The 15,950-nt window shown below is 57.2% G+C and overlaps 1 protein-coding gene and 2 long non-coding RNA genes across 8 annotated transcripts in view; 1 reads left to right on the forward strand and 2 right to left on the reverse strand.

Annotated features, from left to right (window-relative positions):
* Window positions 1–1,012: 1,012 nt before the first annotated feature.
* LOC139186858 (uncharacterized) lies at window positions 1,013–5,547 on the reverse strand. The gene is made up of 3 exons (XR_011570464.1): window positions 5,398–5,547; window positions 2,440–2,571; window positions 1,013–1,938 (listed from the first exon to the last, which is right to left on the reverse strand). It is a non-coding gene; the product is annotated as an uncharacterized lncRNA (long non-coding RNA).
* SLC45A4 (solute carrier family 45 member 4) overlaps window positions 4,611–15,950 on the forward strand; it is a 67,319-nt gene continuing 55,979 nt past the window's right edge. For 2 of the 6 annotated variants that reach the window (XR_011570462.1, XM_070802370.1), the window contains exons 1-2: window positions 4,611–4,852; window positions 5,611–5,673. The gene's annotated coding sequence lies outside the window, so the exon portion shown is untranslated. Of the gene's footprint in view, window positions 4,853–5,610; window positions 5,674–10,644; window positions 10,919–15,950 lie in introns of those variants that run through there. The other 4 variants (XM_070802365.1, XM_070802369.1, XM_070802367.1 and 1 more) reach the window with 4 other exon arrangements.
* On the reverse strand, window positions 6,265–10,672 carry LOC139186857 (uncharacterized). The gene is made up of 3 exons (XR_011570463.1): window positions 10,479–10,672; window positions 8,583–8,706; window positions 6,265–6,470 (listed from the first exon to the last, which is right to left on the reverse strand). It is a non-coding gene; the product is annotated as an uncharacterized lncRNA (long non-coding RNA).

Genomic DNA, 15,950 nt, shown 5'->3' on the forward strand with positions numbered 1-15,950 from the left:
TGTCAGGCCCTGGGCTCCCCGCAGGTGTCCTTGCAGGTCAGCGTGCTCCCAAATGAGGACACAGGGCTGGCTCCGCCACTTGTGTAAGCACATACAGAGTGGCGGCCGAGCGGGGAGGCAGGCGTGGGGCCCTTCTGAGCACGGGGCGGGCCCCTGCAACCTCCCGGGTGCATACCTGTGACGGGTAGGTGCCCACGCACATCCTTATCTAGAGCCAGGCCAGCTGAGCCCAGGCCAAGAGGGCTGGTGCCCGCTCTGTCCTCACAGGACTGTGGTCCACTCATTCAAGAGGGGGAAGGAGAGTCCGGGTGGGTGGGATCCCTGTCGGCCCCGTTCCCAGGTCACCCTGGGGAGCTGGATGCTGTGGCCATGGGCTGTAGACACACCACCCAGCCCGTCTTGGGCAGCTTGGGCTGCTACTGCGAGGCCACACACTGGCTGGCTTCCGCAGCAGACACCTGTCTCCCCCAGTTCTGGATGCTGTGGTCTGAGATGAGGGTCCTGGGGGCCCTCCCCCTGGCTGTGCCCTCACACTGCCTTCCTTGTTGCACGCATGCGGCGAGGGCAGGAGCCGGCTCTCCCGTGTCTTCTCACAAGGGCACTAGTCCCACGAGGAGGGCTCTACCCCGTGACCTGACGAGTTCTTTTCAATATTTATTTATCTGGGGGCTTCCCTGGTGGCTCTGTAGTAAAGAATCCACCTGCCAATGCAGGAGACACAGGTCCAATCCCCAATCTGGGAAGATTCCACGTGGCACAGAACAACTAAGCCCGTGCGCCACAACTACTGAACCTGCCATCGAGAGCCCAGGAGCCACAATTCCTGAGTCCACACGCTGCAACCACTGAAGCTCGTGTGTCCTAGAGCCAGTGGTCTGCAACAAGAGAAGCCCGAGAACTGCAACTACAGAGTAGCCCCGCTCGCCACAACTGGAGGAAAGCACTCACAGCAACAAAGACCCAACACAGCCACAGATAAAATACTTATTTCTAAAAAAATTTATTTGGCTGCACTGGGGCGTCATTGCAGAGTACAGGATCTTCAGCTGCAGCATGCGGGATCTAGTTCTCTGCCCAGGGAAGGAATCCCCTCCACTGGGAGTGGGGAGTCCTAACCACTGGACCACTAAGGAAGTCCCACTCCCCGTGACCCATCTTCAAATATCATCCCGCTGAGGCTAGGGCTTCACGATGAATTTTGAAGGGACACAAACACACAGTCCACAACACCTTACTTGGTGGTGGCTCCTGGATGAGGACCCGGCTGGTTAGGCTAGATCGGAGTGCTGGCAGAGTGGCTCTGCCCGTGGCCCTCATGCACATGTGTGCCCAGGTACACATGTACACAGGCATACTCGCACACGTAGAGCGTTGGGCCCGTGCACACTGGGGGCCATGCTTTTCCTTAACTTTGTTCTCCGTCTAATCTCTCTGTGGAGCTCCGGATTACAGAGGCGATTGCGTTTATTTACTTTTGCAGAAACAGACATGGAGAGCCTGCTCTAGGTCAGATCCCGTGCTGGGCTCCGTGGCCACAGCACTAGTAAGGTGCTATCAGTCCGTCGTGCGCCGTGCTTTGTGGCTCAGTCGCGTCTGGCTCTGTGCGGCCCTAAGGGCCATAGCCATCAGGCTCCTCTGTCCATGGGATTTTCCAGGCAAGAATACTGGAGTGGGTTGCCACGCCCTCCTCCAGGGGATCTTCCTGGTCCAGGGTTCGAACCTGCGTCTGTTATGTCTCCTGCATTGGCAGGTGGGTTCTTTACCACTAGCGCCACCTGGGACTGTCTCACAATTTTTGCATCCATCCTGTGGTGGATGGCCATCTGTTTCCCATCCCACCATGGGATCCTTAAGGATAGAGAGTACATCTTGCTGCCAGCTCTGGTCCTAGCACCTGGCATGGTACACGGCACATGGCGGGCACTCAGTAATTACCTGCTGAATGAATGAAAAAATAAAGAAGATTCAGTAAACACCAGCATTTAGGGAATAATTAAACAAAGTTATTAAGTCCTTAGGCTGTTCTTACTGTATCGAGTTTCTGCTTTTTAAATTTTTTGGCCATGGCACACGGCATGTGGGATCTTAGTTCCCTGACTGGGAACTATGTCCCTTGCGGTGGAATTGCGGATTCTTAACCACAGGATCTCCAGGGAAGTTCAAGTCTTTTTAAAGAAGCATTATTTGGAATTCCCTGGTGGTCCAGTGGTTAAGAATTCTTTTGTCAGTGCAGGAGACAGGGGTTTGATCGCTGGTCTGGAAAGATCCCACATACCGCAAGGCAACTAAGCTATGCTCCACGACTACTGGGCCTGAGCTCTGGAGCCCATGTTCCGCAGCAAGAGAAACCATCACAATGAGAAGCCCTCAAAAAGCAACTGGAAAGCAGCCCCTACTCGTCACAGCTTGAGAAAAGCCTGCACAGTGATGAAGACCTACCCTGTGTTAGTCACTCAGTCGTGTCCGACTCGTCGTGACCCCATGGACTGTAGCCCACCAGGCTCCTTGGTCCATAGAATTCTCCAGGCAAGAATACTGCAATGGGTTGCCATTTCCTTCTCCAAAGACCTACTGTAGCCAAAATTAAATAAATAGCATTTTTGAATCCTCAAGATGACTTGTGAGTTGGGTATTGTCAGAAGTCTCATTTGCAGATGACTCTGACGTGAAATAAGGTGCCCGTGCAGCTGGAGGACATGCAGGACATGCAGCTGGAGTTGCTTCCACCTCCGTCTTCTGACCATAGGAGCCAAAACCCGGCAGGGAAGGATAGATAGACAGTGGTGAGCACCCTCAATGTGTCAGGGGCAACTTTGGGTTCTTACTACATACACGCCAGATATTCTTATTAACTCTTCATTGAAGCATCACATGCACCCTGAAGAGTTCACACATGATGAATGCACAGCTGGAGAAAATTCCATAAACTGAATACATCCATGTAACCAGCACCCAGATCAGGAAACAGAACCTCATCAGCTCCCCAGATATTCCCTCCATGTCCCGGCTCTGGCACTCTCCCCTCCAAGATTAACCACTATCCTGACTTCTACCACCATTTGTACCATTTGTACACTTCTACTGATTTATCCACATAGAATTCTGTAAGCTTTAGGGTCTGTTTTTTTTTTTTCTTCTTCTTAAAGTCGTGTGTAAGGGTGGCTCAGTGGTAAAGAATCTGCATGCCAATACAGGAGATGCAGGTTTGATCCCTGGATTGGGAAGATTCCCTGGAGTAGGAAATGGCAACACACTCCCTTAAAATTTAAAAAAAAAAAAAGAAAAAATATTGCGTGTGAGAGTCACCCATATTGTCTATTGTTACAGATTATTCATTGTCATTGCATTGTATGAATATGTTGCAATTCATACATCCATTCTATGATTGATAAGCATTTGGGTAATTTTCACTTTCTGTTTATTACAAACAGTGCTGCTATGCACAAAAACAGGATCACAGAAAGTACGCATCAAGGAGGTCACAGGTTTGACATAGAATCCAGTACTTCTAAGCAGATTCCCAAGGTGGCTGCACCAATTTGCATCCCCACCAAGTAGGGTTATGAGAGTTCCAGTTGCTCCACTTCCCTGCCAACACTTAATATTGTCAGATTTCTCCATTTTTCCTGCTCTGTAGGCTGTGCTGTACACTTTATTTCTCAATCCTTTCAGCAACTCCATGAGAAGGATTTTGTGATCTCTACGTTACAGATGAGGACACCCAGGTTCTGAGAGGTGAAGTAATTTCTCCAGCACCACTTAAACCCTGGCACCGGCACAGGGCTGTCTGACCTCAGCCCAATTTACCATCCATTTCTCAAGCTGCCTCCTCCGACCTTGTCCCCAGGGGTTCCCAGAAGTCCCATCCTAGGGACTATAGCCACTCTGCTTCTTGGGTGATACCGGACTGGTGCCCCTGGCGTGGGTCGGTCTGCGAGTAGGAGGCCCCCTGGTCCAGGTCCTCTCTAGCCCTCTTTCCAGGCCTGGAAAGGCTGGAAAGGGCAGGGGGTGGGCAGCGGGGGGGCACACTTAGCGTGGGGGTTGGGGGTGGTATGGGGCTGGGAAGAAGGCCCAGGGCAGGTAGGGGAAACCGAGGGGAGGGTTTTGCTGTCGCACCTGGTGGCGGAACCCATCTCACCCGTCAGGCCGGGGGATGGAGGGAGAGTGGGATGGGAGGAGGCTGTCTGCAGAGGGACCAGGCTGGTGGCGGGCCGCGAGGCTCTTAGGACCCTCTTCCAGGAGGCGTTAGCGGAGAGGCAGGACCGGGGTGAACCGGGGAGGGGCGAGGGTGGCAGGTTCTCCCTCCCGCGGCTACCGAGGGGCACCTGCGCGGCCAGAGTCTGGGGTCACGGCTCCCGGTTAGGGTCTGCACTAAAGTCTGGAGAAGCTGGGCTGGGGGCGAACGGCAGACCCTCGCCAGAGGCCGGAGGCGGGATGCGGCCGGGGCGGGGCCGGTCCGGGGCGGGGCCGGTCCGGGGCGGGGCGTGACGGTGGGTGGGGCCCGGGGAGACCAATAGGCGTGCGCGGCTCGGGCCCCGCCCCGCCCCCCACGGCGGCTGCTGCATAGTCATGAGCTCGGGCGGCGCTGCGTCAGCGGAAGCGGCGCGCGGCGGCTGTTTCCGACCTGATAAAGCGGCGTTGTCCCCGCGCGCTGGCCGCATCCTCGCAAGCGCTCCGTTCGCGCCCGCGTCTCTCGCTGACTGACCGCCAGGCCGGCCAGCTGAGGAGCAGCCGCCGCCGGGCCCTGCCGCCGCCGCCGCCCCCGGAGCGCCGCGCCCCCCGCCGCCCCCTCCCGGCCCGGCCCGGCCGCCCCGCCGCGCCGCCGCCCCGCGGCCCCGGCCGGAGGAGACAGGTGAGCGGCCGGCCCGCTGCCCCGACCCCGCCGCACCTGGGTTCCCGGCACCTGCCGCTGCCGGCCCCCGCGTGGCCCCGGCCTCGAGCTCCGGGGCCGGCTCCCGGCCCGCTCCGGCATCCCTTCCCCGGGGAGGAGGCCCCCCACGCCACGGCCGAGAGCCTGCTCCCGCCCGCACAGCCCCGGGCTTCGGCCCCTTCCCTTCTCTGCCCGGGGTGCACCTGCCCGTCCTCGTCTCCGTCCCCTCCCACCCCCGCCCCAGCCTCCTGGAGCATCTCGGGCCCCTCCCCGCGGGGTGCGCCTTCCCCTGGACCCTGCCCCGGCCGCAGTCCTCGGCATCCCCCACCCCAGTCTTCTCGGGTTACTCTACCCGCAGGAAGCCTGGCGCCTCGGCCACCTCGGTCCCGACCCTGCCCCGCGCCCTCGGCCTGACGTCGCCAACTTCTGAGTTCAGCCACTGTTCCCTCTGCTTGAAACCCTCCTGTCCCCTGTGGCCTCGCAGGGCGGCCACACTCGGGGCTGCCCCTGTGTTTTGTTTGTTTTACCTGCACCGTCCTCTGGTCTGCTCCTTTGAAGACACCTCCGTTCCCGCAGCCAAGCTGTGCCTGGGGAAGAGGGGCCAATGCCTCGGTACACCCAGGTCCCCAGCCCCTGCCCTGCAGAAGTCCCCGCACGTTTGTCTGCATCTCTGCACCGCTCTCCCTTTCCCGAGCCGGCTCGCCTCCCAGAGCTCTTGAACTTAACCCGTTCCTCCCCAGGGTGTGTTGCTCTTGACTGGGCTGCGGGGGAACACCTTCCAGCAAAGGGCTTTTTCAGAGGAGGTATGTCAAAATGGGAGGGGTGGTGGTTTGAAAAAAAGCACAGCCTCCCAGTTAATCATTCCTAGTGATGGGGGCGGGGGTACACACTTGATCTCCTAGGGAGTGTGAGTTTTTTTTTTTCCTTTCCGAATGGGGGCACTGAGCGATCCAACCCCATCGGTTTCCTCATCTGACTCCAGCCAAAAGGGGCCTGGTCGCTCCTGGTTTTGGGGGCATCTCCTAGCCTGAGGCCTGGGAAGGGATGAGGGTTTAGAAAATGAGTGATCGAAGCCATAGTTGTGGGGTCAAATGATTGTCAGAATCGAAGCCTGCTCCTGGGAAAAGCCAGGTCGATCTTCCGGCGTTCTGTGAGTGTGCTCTGCACTTCAGTGGTAGGGTAAGGGGGAATCTTTCAGCTCTTATATTTTGCGCCTGTAGTAGGAGAAAAAGGAAGACGATAAAAAGCTGGAGGATTGGTGTATTACCCTGATGCGGTGTATTAAATGGCAGGGCATCCAAAAGAGTGACCCTAGCCGCCTTTAAAAATGAATACTTTTCCTCAGTTTTCTAGTGGATCTGAATTATGTATTCAAAGAAACAGTAAGAGTTTATTGAATGCTCAAGAGGTTTTGCAGAATCCACTTAAAGGTGGGGAGAGGCAGCGGCTGTGGCCTGGAGCTCTGTAGGTCCCAGGTGGGAATATCCTTGCGGCTGCAGAATGCTGGGGCTTCTGGAGTGGCGGGGAGGGAGGAGTCGGTTGTCTTAAAAATCTGGAATTTCAGTCCCGTTCGCGCTAATTGATAAATCATGGGCAGCAGCTGTAAAGGAAAGTAGGGGCTAGTTTGAGACGCATTTGAAATGCATATTAGGCCCTGAGTGGAGGATATGTGTGGCCTGGATGTCCCCCCGGGGAGGCTGCCCAGGGGCTCCGGGCCTGTGAGAGTGGGCCTGCTTCCCTGGCTGAGATGCGTGCTGCAGCCTCGGCCCGTGCCGCATCGGAAAAGCAGAGCAGAGATTGGACTGGGCGATCTCCAAGGTGCCTGGCAGTTTTTTTTTTTTTTTTAACATCCTGGGGCTCTTCCCTGCCCTCAGCACTGCTTGCTGGAGGTCGGGCAGGGGCGGGAGGAGCCTGGCAACAGGACCCTGGCCTCTCGGAGCTGGGAGAGCCCGCCCTGCAGGTCTGCGGGGGAGGAGGGGCTGCGGCAACGGCCGCTTGCTCCCCCATCCCCAGTGGAGAGAGCACACACGGGCATTTTCGCCTGCGTTCAGGCTGCTCGGTGTTGGGTTGGTTTTATCCGTGTTGTCAGAGGGACGGTGGGGAGGAGAGTGGACGGACTCGCTGGGGTCTGGGCTTTGCTGGCGTGTCCTGACGGCGGTGCCCGTTGGTCCCCGTCCCTCGTCTGCACCCTCTTGGCCTCCCCTGCTCGTCCTGTGGGGCCCAGCAGCCCAGCCCTGTGTAGCCGGCAGGGGTGGTTCGTGACTTAACAGCCTGTGGGCCTGGCACGGAGTAAGGGTGACTGGTGAGCGCAGTAGGTGGCAGACAACCCCAAATTGCAGTGCCCTCCCCGGGAACACCCCTGGCAGAGCCGTGTCTGTAATTTGTGGAGCCAGAACGCGCTGGAAGCCGAGTTCCCGCTGAGGACGGGCCAGGGTGCTGCTCCACGCTTGCTTCCTCTGGTTTCCCAGATTTTCTTTTTTTTTAATCACAACATAATTCCGCTGATGAAGAGACACTCAGCGAAACCCCATTAGAAGGGTTGCCTTCATCTCCAAGCCAGGAAACCTGAGAGCATTTTAGCGCTGCAGAGTGAGAATCTGACCAGAGGGGAAAAGCCTCCCAGAGGAAGAGCGGCCATAGAGAAAGGAGGTGGGAGAGGACCCCCCGGCAGGGGCTCCCAGGCCAGGCCCACCGCCCCTCCCCCACCCCTGCCCGCACAAGGTCCCCTTGTTTAGATTAGCTTAGTTATCCCACCAAAATCAATGAACAAGGATCTTTTTAATGTGGAAGTTTCAAAATGTGCTTCGAGTGGCTTTTTTTTTTTTTTAAGAGTATTAAATGCTAACCCTTGTGAAGTAAGGCACTTCCAGCTAACTCTGAGATTGTGGACATTTGAACGTGTGCGCAAAGGAAGCTTCCCTGCCTGCATTCAGACCAGACCACACGGCCATCATTTTCAACCCCCTGCCACTTAGGTAGTGGTGACCCTGGAAACGTTCCCTGGGGGCCTCATAGTATTTGTGAAGCTGCTGCTTGGCAAGTGACTTTCAGAGGAAGCATTTTAAGAAGATTAAGAGCCGCAGGCTTGCAGGGCAGCAGTGTGATTCCTGCTATTTTCAGGGCACCGACAGTGTTCCCCTCACACCCGGGTCGGCAGTAGCGCCGAGACACAGCCCGGACACTCGACACGGATGTGACGCCCAGAAGTGCGGACGGTGGTCTGTCTGGGTCCTCTGTTGAGCTTGCTCATCTTGGGGTAAGCACGCTGCTGCTGCTAGAGATGGTGGGAAAGGAAACAGGTCCTCAGGGTTGGAGAGAAGGGCTCTGAGTTCTCTTCTGCTAGTTTGGAACCTCAAGCAAAGACAGGTTGCCAGAGTCCATAGCTGGACCTGCAGGGAGCCCCCAAATGAGGGTGTGCACTGTGCCAGGCATTTGCCCCCAAGTGCAGGGTGGGGTGCTGGCTGTCCCAAAGTGGGACCCCCCCACAGCTGGAGGGTTTGCAGAGCCTTTTCGAGTCCCTGTGCAAGGCTGCCCTGGCCTCACTTCCCCACTCTGCTGGCCCTGCGCCCAGGTGAGGGAGGCTTTGTTCCACCTGGGCCGATGTTGTTTGCCTCCTCCCAAACCTGTTGCAGGATTTCACTGGCAGTGAGGGAAGCCACATTCCTGAACCAGTGCCCGAGAGGCTCTTTATTGTGCTGCCTTCAAGAAGTACCTTCCAGCCTGGGATTCTCTGTCAGCTGGTTTGCAGTTTTTGGAGTTTGCTGAAGGGTCTCTCCTGGGGCTTCACCCTTGAATCCTGGAGTCCGTTGAATTAGTTGGTGACCAAATTCTTCCCACTGGAAAGAAAGGAAGGTCTTGAGCGCAAAATCCATAACAGACCCTTAGATAAAGAGGGATTGGAAGAGAGTGGATTCGGGTCCAGATGTCATGGTTGATGAGATTTTACATACAGATTTTCCTGTACAGTTTTAGACAAACAACATTTTACTCACCATTTTAGGAAAACACATTTATCCAAAAGAGGAGGTGATTTTTGGTTTGGAAAGAGGAGTGTTTTTCCATCAGTTATTTTGAGGGGAGGGGTTTGGGGATGAACTTGGGATGTGGACGCTGGGGGGATGGTGAGGGGGGAACCAGCTGAGGGGCTGGAAGGCAGCCCTCTCATCATTGCGATCACCTGTTAAGTTAGGAGTGCTTCAGAGCGACATTCCCTTAAAGCAGAGATCTTCAGACTTTCTTGCCCCTGTTCTGTGAAATAACAAAAACTGTGGACACATTTTTAAGTTGCCATCTAGACTTTTTCACTTAAAATAACTAAACACTCTAATGATCTGATAGCCCACCCTCACCCTTTGCAAAAAGGAGCAGACTGTTTTTAACAGTTTTAACACACGTGTCTTTTCTTCCTCATCTTGTGTGCTTGCTTCATGTTTCCTTGTGGAATTTTAATATCATGCACTTTTATACTTGAAAGCCTTTTATTGATCGTTCTTCACACTTCTCTGTCACCAGAGTATACCTAAACTGCAGTTTAAAACATTTCTGTGATTGTGAAGCTGTGTTAATCCAGAAGAAATTTTTTAAAAGTATTTATTTATTTATGACTGCCTCTGTACACAGGCTCGGTGCTGTTTCTTTATGGCTGTGGTGAACATGCCCAGTAGTTGGGGCACATGGGCCCAGTTGCCTCACGGCATGTGGGATCTTAGTTCCCTGACTAGGGATTGAACTCACACCCCCTACACCAGGAGGCGGATTCCCGATCACCAGGCAGGTCCCCCAGGAGAGATTTTCATCACTGTAAATATCAGTACAGAATTGATCACAGAAGCAGAAATGTATTGCTGGTCTTGATAATTACTTGATAACTACACATAGGCAGAATGTGTCTTAAAGAGCTGGCTGGGTCCCTTTAAAGTGCCTCCATTAAAATAATTATCCCCCTGTCCTTGATGCCGGTACCCCCCCCACTCACAACAGGGACTGAGGAAGGCAGAGTATGAAGGTGACCTTGGTAGCGAGGGGTTGGGTAGGGGGGTGGGGGCCAGTAGACTTGACCACCGGCCGTGTCACAGACAGGATAACCCCGAGGATCTGTGAACTCAGAGTCTCCCATACCCGAGAACCCCGAGGGTGCTTGGCGTTTGCACACGGGCTGTAGAGTGCTGCTCTGTCACGGGGCCGGGCTTGGTGGATGGAGCAGCAGGCTGTTGTTAGATGGTGGCTTCTGTGCTCCTCTGCGTGTGCTGGGGTGTTTGGGGTTTCCTAGATGGACTGTGTTAAAGGGCACAGGACGGTGCATCTCGTACACGAGTGTGTTTTGGTTAGCGGCAATGCATTTTTATTCGGTTGGGTTAAAATGCAAGCCTGTGAACCAGTGCTGTGAGTTAAAGAGGTTTTTGTTCCCCCTGGGGGAATCCATCAGCCTACTCTGCCCAGCTTCGTTCTCGGGCCCAGGAAGAGTGTCAGCAGGGAGGAGAGTGTGCCCGCTGCTGGTCTCCAGGGCGAGGGCCCCTGGGCTGGGGGTGCAGAGGAGCCTGGCAGGTCGGGGTTTGGGAAGCAGGGCCTAACCCTAAGAAGTGGGTGGCACTGGCGTCAGTTTCCATACCTTCCTCAGAGCCGCTTGAAGTCCGGGCTGGCCTTCTCCTAGGTGAGCCAGAGATGCCCTCGAAACGTGAACATGTACTGTGTTTAGCCTAAAAGCCGGTTGACGTTAGATATGACAGCGAGTTTAGAAATTCGGCAGACTGCTCTGCCTTCCCGCCCTGGCCTGGAACAGGCTTTGGCTGGAGGCTGTAGAACGTCGTGTTGTGGGGCAGTCTGTGACATAGGGGAGGTTCCAAGTGACAGGGGGCTCCGCTGCTGGTGCTCGTGCTGGGCAGGAGGGCTGGCTGCTCTCCCAGCTCTGCGGACCCCGGTCATGTGGGTCAGCCTGCCGTCGTCCCGTCGCGCCGTTAGCAATCTGCTTAGGAACGCTTCGCCTTGGACTTGGGCAACATGTGTCCTCAGAGCGTGAGGCCGAGCCTTGGTTTCTCGAGATAAGGGAAGGTAGGAGCGAGGCATGGCCCCATCCGAGGGTCCCGGGGTGCATCCCAGGGGTGAGGCGGTGGGCCAGGCTGTGCCGCCTCCCCCGCCCTGTGGAGACCCCTGTGCCCAGATCCACGTTCACATCTTCTTGGCCGTTCGGGCCTCAGTATTAAAGGATTAGGGCCCCTGCCGTAGGGGCTTAGAGAGAGGCCTGGGCTGCTCGCGGGAAACCAGGATGTCCAGGTGACCCCACACCGAGGGGTTCGGCATGCCTGTCCTGCTCGGGGAGGTGGGGTGCTGGCGTCACCGGCGGGCTTCCTCGCATCACTTACAGTAAAAGCCGGCAGCTGGAAGCCTGGCCTTCACACCCTGGACACCACCACCCTCTGCCGGAGGGAGCCGGGCCTTCCAGGGCTGCCCCCCACCCCCGAGTGTCCATTGCAGGCAGCCGTGACTCAGTCGGGGGTGGGGGGGTTGTGGGGTTGAGGCCAGCATGTCCTTGGATTTGCCAGCATGGGGCTCAGCAAACCTCGTGGGACAGGGCAGCTGAGAGAGGGCTCAGTGCTGTTTAAAACACGTCGAGCTGGCTCATCCTCGAATTATTCAGATGTTGAAAGTGTTCTCAATTCTTAAGAGGATCGGGAGGGGCCCTGTACTGCCGTCTGCAGCAGAGACACGGTAGCGCCTGGTGCTGGTGCCGGCCCCGGCCGGGTGACCTTGGCCCAGAAGCCGCCCACAGTTCGGAGCTCCAGCCCCTGTGTTAGTGCCTGGGGAGCATAATGTGGGTTTGTTCCTGGCACTTAGCAGGCCCTGAGGGCTGGGTCTCCTGGGCAGAGCACTCGGCTCCTCCTCTAACCATGCGGCCAGGGCTGTGTTATGTGTAACAGAAAGGAGAAGGGGGCACACACAGAGAGGTCAAGCAACTTACCCCGAGCCACACAGTAAGTGGCCAAGCCCGCAAGGTCACCTTGGACCTCACCGATGAGGGTGCTGGGCCCAAGGTCTTGGGTCTCCCGCATGGCATTATGAGCCCTGGGATGCAGGAAGCCTCCACCCATATGAATATACGTGTTTCTGGAAGTCTGGGGAACGTGACTTTCTCTCTCGTGCTGTGACAGCGTTTGGAAAACATCAGTACATTTTCACAGGGCGAAATGCTTGTCGTTCACCAAATGCAGGTGAGGGTGGGGACCGCTTTCCCAGTGGGTGAACAGCAGTGGTGACTCCGATGCTGTGAACAGGAGAGGAGGCGGGAGCAGCGTGGGGGCAGGTGGGCTGGCCGCTGCCGGCCAGGTCTCAGAGACGGGCTGACTCTCAGTCCTCGGTTAGTCCCTGGCCATAGGAACCGCCTGTGCGGAGAGGCTGTGCGCGGATAAGAGCCAGTGGAAGGTGGTGGTTTGTGGTTGTGAAGGTCAGATAGGCCTTTGGTTCTGCCTCGAGCGGCAGGGAGCACCCGGAGCACCGGCTGGTTTCCACACCACTTGGGGAAAGTTTACCAGTTTTAATGTGGATTTCCTCGTGGCCCCTTAGAACCTGTCCATTTGGGGATTATTACTGTCCACCCAGCTCAGCCAGGGCTTGGAGCCCTTTAGCAGAGGTGGCCTGGGGTCTCAGGCCTGCTCCGTGGCAGGCCGGCTCCATGAGAGGGCTGGAGGACTGCTCCTGCCGCTCTGCCAACCCTGTTGGCTTTTGGCAGGAGTCCTCTATGCTCTTGACTTAAGTGACCTGGGCAGGGGCAGCTGTAAGGCCACCACGTGGATTGTCCGGGGAGGAACCCGGACCCTCAGCGAGGCCATCCGTGCTGAGCCTGGGGGGCTCTCCTTGGTAGTCCTGATGAACAGGGGTCACCGGGTGGCAGCGATGTGCCCAGGCGCCGCCCATCCTCTGAGTATTTGTGGGTGCTCACAGCCCCTGGAAGGGCCCCGGGCGTCTTTATCAGGCGCCTGTATGTGGGGACCGTGGGCAGGTTCTGTGCGAGGTGCCACCTAAGATTCGGACGTAACTTCCGAATTTGCCAAGCACTCTTGCATGGGAGGGTGCTGTCCCCACTTTATGGATGAGGAAACAGGCCCAGAGAGCTTAAGGAGTCCACGTGGAGTTCTGTCTTCTGAGTGCCTCTGCTGGAAAGTGTACTAGGGACAGCGGGAAATGCAAAAGCAGCTCTCATCTGAGCCGAGAGGCGAGAGCTGAAGGGGAGCACACAGACGAGGGGACGCAGTGCTGGCCGAGCGCTCCAGGGAGCCGTCATCACCTTCACCTGAGCCCGTTCAGGAGGGCTTCTCGGAAGCGGAGGCTCTTACGGCTGGCTCAGGAAGAGAAAGAGCCCGACTGTCCGGGCATGAGAACGCTGCTGTGGCCTTGCGTGGTGGAGGTGGAGTGGGCCTCCAGCTTCACTTTAATTAGTGACGACCTGCCCGGGTTGCCACAGAGACATGCTGGGGGAGGAGGCCCCGCCAAGCCTTCATGGCTCTGTGCCGTGCCCACCGCAGCGTGGCCTGTGGAGAGGAGCTGCCTTCAGCACGTGCACAGCGAGGCGCGTGGACTGGCCATGGACTGCCCGAGCCCCCTGCCCTGGTCAGTGTACCCCTCCCGCTCACCCAGCCGCTCTCCTGGCCTGGTTTCCCAGCTGCCCTTCTCAGGGTCTCCACGTGCTCGCACTGTGGTGGGCCTCCCCCCAGCCCCACCCAGGCAGTTCAGGAGACGGGCTCAAGTTGAGGCTGCTCGGTGAGTTCCTGCCCTGTCCCCGCGTCCCCAAGGGAAGGTGTCTGCTCTGTCTCTCTGCCCTGGATCCCCTCTTGCAGCCACAGGTCGGGGACTGGGCGGGGCTCCATCAGGCCCAGCCCTGGCTCAGGGCCCGGCCGCTAATACTCACAGCTCCTGATAACATTTCAACTTAAAACAGCCTTTCAGTGGCTAGCCTCATTTTTCACATGAGAAGTCCGTCTATTTAGGGACTGGCCATGGCTCCCCTAACTGAGAACCCCAAGCTCCCAGTTCAGCACAGCCCTTCTGAAAGCCCGGTGAGGGATGGTCACAGGAGTGAGTGGCTCGTTCCCCAACTGGCTGACATGAGGGAGCAGGATGATGTCTCGGGTTACCCTTATCATCTGAGGCTCGGGAGGGCTGGGGCTGTGTGCTCATGGGCTTAGGGAGTTAACGTCTTCCGTTTGGCGGGTAGGGGGGTGCGGTTCACATCTGAGAACAGCTCAACTACTCAGGAGATGTAGTTAGATACTGTTCCCCGGGCCCTTCAGCGAGGGGCTGGAGCAGAGGCTGCAGTAGGGGGTGGCGTCCAGGGAGGCCCCTGGGTCCAGCTGGCTCATCACCGACCACACACCACGCTGTCCCCACGACAGGCGTTCTGGAATGGTGGCTGGTCACTGGGGGCACTAGTGCTGACGTGTGCCTTCACTGGAGAAGCTCCCCCGGGGCTCCATGGGTCCTGACCGGGACCGGCAGGGACCCTGTGTCCTGCCCGCCTGGCAGGCCGAGCCTGCCCCCCATCCCCCTGCTGCTCCCGGAGACGGGCCCTTCACGACCGGCTCCCAAGGGAGCTGCCCTCACGCTGGGCACAGGCCGACAAAGGGCGGTGACAGTAGGCAAAGGCAAATAGGTAGTGGTAGCTTTGTAGTGGGCGTTTGGGACCTGTGTCCGGTGACCCCGACCTGACCGTTCACCCGTGTTTTCAAGGGCGGAGGCAGGCCTGTGCCTGTTGGCCTGGTGGAATGCCTCGCCGCGGCAGGGTGCAGGGGAGACCCAAAGGTGCTGGCCCATGGGCCCAGGGCCCTGGTCAGAGTTTGGCCTGGCTGAGTCTTATTTTTACCACAATCTGGTCTTAAGCCCCAAACCAGGATTTTTCAACCTTTTTTTCAAACCATTCTTTTTTTTTTTTTTGCACATTTCCACCCCAGGAAGATCTTGTCTGGATTCACACTTTTTTTTTTAATTGCAAGACTTTTATGCATGCAGTATTCCTTTCCCAGCATAACTGCCTTCTCCTGACACCCCTGAAAGTTAAGCCCCAAGGGATCCCACGAGGCCCACTGCCGGGCACCTTTGCGGTTCCATCTCATACTCTGGAGCAAGCACTGTGTGTTTCTTCTATGTTGTAGATGTGACACTGGTAGGTGAGTCGCTCTTTTACATTAAACAGGGCCTGCATGTTCGGTTTACATGGAGTTGCCGTTAGGTTCCGTTTTCTTTTTTTTTTTTTTTTAGGCTCCGTTTTCCTAACGCTGACCACAGTGGCCACACGCCTGGGAGCCCAGTGCCGGGTTCTGATGTCTCAGGTGGACTCCGGGTCCTGAGGGCACCCGGACGACCCAGATTTGCCTACACTTCCTGCTTACTGTCTTGCTTCCGAGGGTCAGTTTGAAGGCTGAAGCGTTTTGTCTTGATGTGATGATCAGTTGACCAAGCATTTCAGAGTCCCTCTTTCGTACTTGTGTGGAGGTCGCAGGGGTTGCCAGCTCCGATGCCCTGGGGTGATGGCAGGTGGGTGGTCTGGCTGCATCTGTCTCATCCTGCTGGTGGTGGGGAGCAGGTGGCATGCACAGGCAGAGCCAGGGAGTTAGGTCCCTATGGGGGGGCAGGCGGGGCTCAGGGACACAGCAGTGGGGGGTGACATCCCACCTCGGGCCTGGCCACCGCTGGGAGCCTTCCACTCATGGGCCCAGGGGCACCGGGAGAAGCGAGCAGGCCACGTGAGGGGAAGAGTCTGTTGGAGATAGGGTGGCCTTCCACGGAGGGGCCTGGTCAAGCTGCAGTGACGGGTCAGCGTGGGCGCCTGCCTGTGGGACCAGCTTCCTGCCGCCTGCTGTCCTAGTGGGAGCTGACAGCTGTGGGTTTATTGTGGCTTGGGTTCTGGACAGCGTCCTGAGGAGCCCAAGTCTAGTGGGTTTGGGGTTTAGGCCCCTTATGCACAGGTCCCATCCCCCTTCCCCAGCGCTGCAGGCGGGCTCCGTCCCTCATATGCAGGGCAGCCTTGGAACAACTTGAGGGCAGCTTGAGCCCCGTGATGCGTATGCGCCAGGCTAATGTGTGTGCGCCAGGC

The sequence above is a fragment of the Bos indicus genome, chromosome 14 (genome assembly GCF_029378745.1).
Source record: "Bos indicus isolate NIAB-ARS_2022 breed Sahiwal x Tharparkar chromosome 14, NIAB-ARS_B.indTharparkar_mat_pri_1.0, whole genome shotgun sequence".
NCBI lineage: Eukaryota > Metazoa > Chordata > Mammalia > Artiodactyla > Bovidae > Bos > Bos indicus.